Genomic DNA, 6639 nt, shown 5'->3' with positions numbered 1-6639 from the left:
TGGCTTGTAACTGACTAATGCAGCACAAATCCAATATACACAATTCATGAACAAACTGCAGTACAATATTCTTCAGCAAATAACACATTCATGAATAAATCTGATACTTTAACAATTTGCAAACAGACAAAAAAAGCAGTATTTGTTGAATATATTAGAGCATGAGGTTCATTCATTTTACACTTTAAAAAAATAAAAGGTAATAGTGTTGAGAGAAAGTCCTGGCACAGTGTATCCTCCTATTCTGATAGAATTTCTAACAGAAGGATGAGATAAATGTGAAGGGTTCATGTTTAGTCCATCCACCTGGAAACAGTCAGGGCACACCCTGACCGTTGTGTAGGAGCAACACATTGCTCCATCCAAGGACGAGGACCAGATATGAACCCTGGGAAGTTAATTAAAGGACAGTAATCGTGGGAAGCTTCCTTGGCCTGGCCTCAAGGCCTGAGAATTAGGATTGTAGTAGATAGAGGCTGGAAAATAAGAATATTAATCAAAGTCATGTATTCCTTTGTTGTGTCTTTTTGCGGTGGAAGTAGGTAATGCGCAGGGGGGAGAAATATAATAAAAGGGAAGGTGGAAAGCTGACAGGCAGCAGCCCTTTTCAGCTAACCAGCTTGCTTGCTTGGATAAACCTGTGTTCTGTCTCATCATTGAACCGCCACAACTGGCGCCCAAACGTGGGGCCCTCAGCACTCACCTCGCCCGGCAAGGGTTTCAGACGCATCACTCATCCGCTTCGCGGATCCCGGTGAGTATTTTTCATTGTGGTAAGTATGGGAAGCTCCCTCTCTGCTTTGCAAGTACAACACCGCAATGAGCTACAGTATCTGCTGCGTAAGGCTCAGCATGACTGCCCCGCTCGAGAACTCACTCTCCTGCTGCAGGAGGTGAGTGCCCAGTGCCCGTGGTACCCTGAAGCCGGAACCCTTAAGCTAGCGGACTGGGAGCGGTTGGGCCAGACATTGCACAAAGAGCCTCGGGCGCCCGTGCAGGCTTTACATGCCTGGCACCTCTGCCGCGATGTGATACAGCGTGTTGCCTCGGACAGGCCCTCCCTCGCGAGGCTGGTGATCTCGCCACGCCCGTCGGCTCCTGCAGCCACCCCCCCTCCTACCGATGCAACACAGTGTGTCGCTTCGGAAGAACCCTCTCCCGCACCAACAGAGGGGCTGCCGATTTCGCCACCGCCGTCGGCTCCTGCAGCCATCCCTCTCCCTGCTTCGCCCCCAGTGCCTTTATTACCACCGCCTCCCTTACCTTCCCCGCCAGAGCCGGTCTGTGATTACCATCCCCCCCTGAAACCCCATGCTTCGGGGCCCCCCAGGGGGTCGTCTGCATCTGCTCAGAGGCTTTCGCTGGTGCAACAAATGGTTCACGCAGCGAAGGCTCGCTCAGATCTTACAGCAGAGGAGCTGGCTGAGCTGGTCTCGGTTTGTCCGGTGACCTGGCAGAACGATGGCCAGGGCAACCCGGTTGGAACCTGGGTCAGTTTGCCTTACTCGGTGATTAGAGAGGTAAAGAAAGCAATTCGCGAGTTCGGTCTGACTAGCACGTTTGTGCGTGGTCTCATTGAAGGGCTAGGTAGTGGATACTCCCTGATCCCTGAAGATTGGAAAGCGCTGTTGCGCATGATGCTGTCACCCAGTCAATATGTTATTTGGATTAGTGAGTATCGGCAGGAGGCGGAACGCCAGGCCCAGATTCATAGAGCGGAAGGTATTATTTTTGAGCACTTGGCAGGGGAGGGGCCGTTTGCTACCGTTGAGATGCAAACTCAACTCCCTCAGGCCCTCTTCCCCCTTATTTCCACCTGCGCCCAGCATGCTTTCCGGAAGGTCCCGGATTCAGGCAAGCCTACTAAAAGCTTTGTTAGTATCCATCAGGGTGCATCAGAGTCCTTTCTGGATTTTACCAACAGATTGCAGGAGGCTATCCTCCGACAGGTGGATAACGCTGCGGCAGCTCAGGAGATCCTGTTAAAAATGGCAGTTGAAAATGCAAATGAGGATTGCCGCCGCGCTCTCCAGACGGCGCAAGCCTCTGGCATTTTAGAGCTCTCAGACATGCTACGGGCGTGCCAAAACATCGGAACCCAAGCACATAAAGCTGGAGTTCTGGCTGCCGCCCTAAAAAGAACCGGGAAAGAGGGGAAGCGTTGTTACCGCTGTGGCAAGGAGGGTCACTTCCAGCGGGAGTGCCGCTCATCAAAGGCACCCGCCCGACCCTCCAAAAAGTGCCCCAAGTGTCAAAAGGGCTATCACTGGGCTAATCAGTGTCGTAGCGGGCCAGGAAACCGCGCGGCGGGTCCCCCCCGAACCCAGGGCCAAACGGGGGTGTTTCCCACTCAGACAACCGTTCCTCTGCCTTAAAATCCATAGACTCTATGAGGGCGGCGACTGCTGGAAGTGCAGGGCTTGATTTGATCATGCAGGAGGACACTAATTTTCGGCTGCCAGGGGAGGTCTGCGCCATACCTACCCAGGTGACGGGACCTCTCCCTGCCGGCTTTGTGGGTCTCGTTCTCCCTCGCTCTCATGCTGGGAAACAGGGCTTTTTTGTCATCCCCGGGGTCATTGATGCCGATTACACCGGCATTATTAAGGTTCAGGTGTGGACTCATCTTCCACAGTCGCTCCCGCGTGGACGATCAATTGCACAATTGATTTTAGTCCCCTATCAGGTGCCAGCTGCCGAGGATCGAACTCGGGGCGGAGGCGGCTTTGGATCAACGTTGTCTCACTCGCCGTCTCACAGCACGTCCTCTCCACTTGTTGCTCTGACAATGTCAGTCCGCCCCTCGAAACCTCAGTTAACACTTCTCTTAAATGATGTTCCTTTCACAGGGCTGGTGGACACTGGAGCTGACGTTACGGTGATTCGTGATCCAGAGTGGCCGGTTAGTTGGCCTACGGTTCCTTCTAAAGAGTTGTGGGGGATCGGGGGTAGTAAACCCGGGCGACAGAGTTTGTCTTGGGTCACAGTCTCTAAACCGGGAGGCCGTACCCTTGCTACTATCCGCCCTTTTGTGCTCCCTGTCCACCTCAATATTTGGGGCCGTGATTTACTCGCAAAGCTGGACACCACCCTCGATATTAATATTTAATGGCTCAAAATCCTCCCTCACCCACATTGCCCTCCGCATTGCCCTTGGTATGGCAATCCTTAGAGCCCGTCTGGCTTGACCAGTGGCCCCTCCCTCTAGAAAAGCTAAAAGCGCTTCAATCGCTTGTGCAGCAGCATTTGCTGGCACAGCGCTTGGAAAGCTCTACTAGTCCCTGGAACACCCCGGTGTTCGTTATTAAGAAAAAATCTGGTGCATGGCGGCTGTTGCATGACTTAAGGGAAATAAATAAATGCATCCAACCTATGGGCCCCTTGCAATATGGATTACCAAATCCAAATTTAATTCCTCAAACCGATCAGCTCTGTGTGTTAGATTTAAAAGATTGTTTTTTCACCATCCCCCTTTGCCCACAAGATCGCGAAAAATTCGCGTTCACGGTGCCACAATATAATAATCAGCAACCCTCTCAAAGGTATCAGTGGAAGGTCTTACCCCAGGGAATGCAAAATAGTCCAACCTTGTGTCAGCTTTTTGTGGATCGGGCTCTCACCCCTTTTCGTGCCCGGTACCCTACGCTAAAGGTCTACCATTATATGGATGACATTTTGCTTAGTGGTCCCCAGGTCACGGAACAACAGATTGAATCTTTGTCTCAAATCCTCGGCCAAAATGGCCTGTTGGTGGCACCAGAAAAAATCCAACGCTCTTATCCCTACCACTACCTCGGCCATAAGGTTTTACAAACCTATGCTGCTCCGGTTCGTCCGGCACTAACTCTACCTCAACCCCTAACCCTTGTTAAATTACAACAGATTTTGGGTCATTTAAATTGGATTCGGCCCTATTTTCGTCTCCCCACCTCAATGCTGCAGCCGTTGTTCGAGCTCCTACGTGGAGCCCGAGCACCGGGTGCAGTTATTGCCATCACTAAAGAGCACATTGCCTGCATTCGACAAATTAATGCAGCATTAAGTCAGCAGTTTGTGGACAGACCCCCTGAGGTCCGTCCCCTACGGCTGATTCTTCTTGCCACCCCTCATACGCCCACTGCGGCTCTGTTTGTACCCCGTACGAATACAGCCGTCTCTATCATAGAGTGGCTGTACCTCTCCTCCACTCCTCCTCGGAATATTTACCCATATCTAGATGCCCTGTCTGATCTTGTTCGTAAAGCCCGCCACCGTGCAGTGCAACTTACTGGCACTGATTTAGTTGATATTGTGTTCCCCTTGTCCCGTAGTGAATTTGATTCCTTGTGCCACACCTCTTTGGCTTGGCAGGTTGCTCTTTGTGATTATGTGGGAGAAATTTCTTATAATCCCCCAAAAGATCCTCGGTTGGTAATTACACAAAAGGTGCCTCTAATTGTTCATCGTCTTAGCCGCTCTCAACCCATTGTTTCTGCTGTTACTCTTTTTACTGATGGCTCTCCACATCGAGGTGTCGTCACCTATCAGTCAGGTGACCCCCCTCGTTGGCGTTCTCGTTTTACACTGCCTCAGCGTTCCGCGCAGCGTTCAGAACTGGCTGCTGTTATTTTAGCCTTTCAACTTTTCGCTGATTGTCCCTTTAATTTAATTGTGGACACCCATTATGTTTATCAAGTGATTGATCATTTACCCCTTGCCCTCATTACCCCTCAGGTCGATGTGGACCTCCTTCACCTATTTTTGTCTTTGCAATATCTTATTTCCACTCGTAATTTCCCTTATTTTGTTGCTCATATTCGCAGTCATACCCCTCTGCCTGGGTCACTCACTGAGGGCAATGCACGCGCTGATCGCGCGTTACGTGGTCAGGTAAATTCCCTCTTTTCTGACCCCATTGAAAGCCATGCCTTTTTCCATCAGTCTGCCTCTGTTTTGGCCCGGCAGTTTCACATTCCTGCTGATCATGCACGTTCCATTGTTCGTTCCTGCCCCCACTGTGCCGCTGCTGCTCCTACTTTTTCTTATGTCGTTAACCCCAGAGGTACCGCAGCAAATCAGCTATGGCAAATGGATGTCACTCATGTGCCACAGTTCCGCCCCTATTCCTTTTTACATGTTTCTGTTGATACTTATTCGGGATTTCTGTGGGCAACCCCACAGCGTGGGGAAGCCACTGCTAAAGTTATTCACCATTTGCTAGCCTGTTTTTCTGTTATGGGTCGCCCAAGCCAAATTAAAACGGATAATGCCCCAGCTTACTGCTCCACAGCCCTCTCCACTTTTTGCGCCCAATGGAACGTCCGTCTTAAACACGGGATCCCTTATAATTCCACGGGCCAAGCCATTGTTGAACGTGCCAATCGCACGCTCAAAACCTTGCTTGATAAACAATTAAAACAAGGGGAGCTGCGTCTCCGAACCTTAGGAGACATTCAACAACAAATGCATATCCTTTTGTTTACTTTAAATAATTTAACGCTGAACGCAGATCAGCAGACCCCCGCGGATCGCCATTTTCACAAATCTGAGGTACTGGAAAGACCGCGTGTCTTTTACCGTCAGCTGCCCGATCCGCAGTGGCTGGGCCCAGTACCTCTAATCACTTGGGGTCGGGGATATGCTGCTGTGTCTCTCCCTGCAGGACCGTTGTGGGTTCCAGCCCGGTGTGTGCGACCGGCACTGAAACAGCATGGCGTGGCGCCAGGGGCTGTCGAACCCCATACCGGAGTTTCAGCTGACCTTGGAGGAGAACGTGGTGCCTCCCGGGTCGACAACGGCAGGACGGAAACGGAAGAGGCGTAGCGTCCCAAGCCAGCCCGTGACATGGGGAGCAGTAAAAGCATTGGTCGCGGCGGCTCAACGAAGACTGGCAGCAAATCAACAGCCAGAGACTCCTGAGACTTTGTTTGTGGCGATTCTCGCCCAAATCACTGCTAATTCTGTGCCTTTTGTATGCCTTTTGTGCCTGCTATTTCCTGTAGGGGTTGGCTCGGGAGCGCTTCCCCCATTACGGGCCCGAATGACATATAACATATGGGATAGATTGGCTTCAATAGCAAATGTTACCCACTTTTGTTTGTCTGATTCTGTAGCAGCCGGAGAATTGTTAGGTACATGCCTTATACCAGTATGTCATCACCCTGAGGAAATAGGGAATAAGACAATGCTCGCTGCTTACGCGAATCTCTCTTCCCAGTACTCTGGCATGGCTAATTGGGGCCCGGCCAACTATACCTTGCCTCACACGGCTATATCCCTCCACACACCGTACCCAGCCGGGGCCAACAATGTCACCTGTGCTCGTGTGGTTAATTGCACTAGTACAAAGGTGCCCTTGGGCTGTCGGCAAATTCCTCAACCCCTCTTAAATTGTTCCCACGCTGTAAATGTTTCATACAATTATGGCCATATCATCCTACCATCAGGGTGGTTTTTTACCTGTGGCTCACGCACCTTTAGTTATATTCCTGCAAATTTAAGTGATGGCACCCTTTGCTGTCTTAGTAGAATAACGCTTATATTGCCTTTTGCCAGCCAAAGGCACAGTAAAAGAAGTGTACCCCTTTCAGATAATTGTGTTGCAGATGTTGAGCTTTTTAGTCGCGCTGAGTATACTGCTTTAGCGGCCTCCATTGTTGG

General features: G+C 50.8%; 1 long non-coding RNA gene across 1 annotated transcript; it reads left to right on the top strand.

The window, feature by feature from the left end:
• The first annotated feature begins 630 nt into the window (after window positions 1-630).
• LOC141981552 (uncharacterized) lies at window positions 631-6030 on the top strand. The gene is made up of 3 exons (XR_012637826.1): window positions 631-754; window positions 2850-2902; window positions 5642-6030. It is a non-coding gene; the product is annotated as an uncharacterized LOC141981552 (long non-coding RNA).
• The last annotated feature ends 609 nt before the right edge of the window (window positions 6031-6639 follow it).

The sequence above is a fragment of the Natator depressus genome, chromosome 2 (genome assembly GCF_965152275.1).
Source record: "Natator depressus isolate rNatDep1 chromosome 2, rNatDep2.hap1, whole genome shotgun sequence".
Taxonomy (NCBI): domain Eukaryota; kingdom Metazoa; phylum Chordata; order Testudines; family Cheloniidae; genus Natator; species Natator depressus.
The sequence above is the reverse complement of the archived record's forward strand: the minus strand, read 5'-3'. Positions and strand labels throughout refer to the sequence as shown.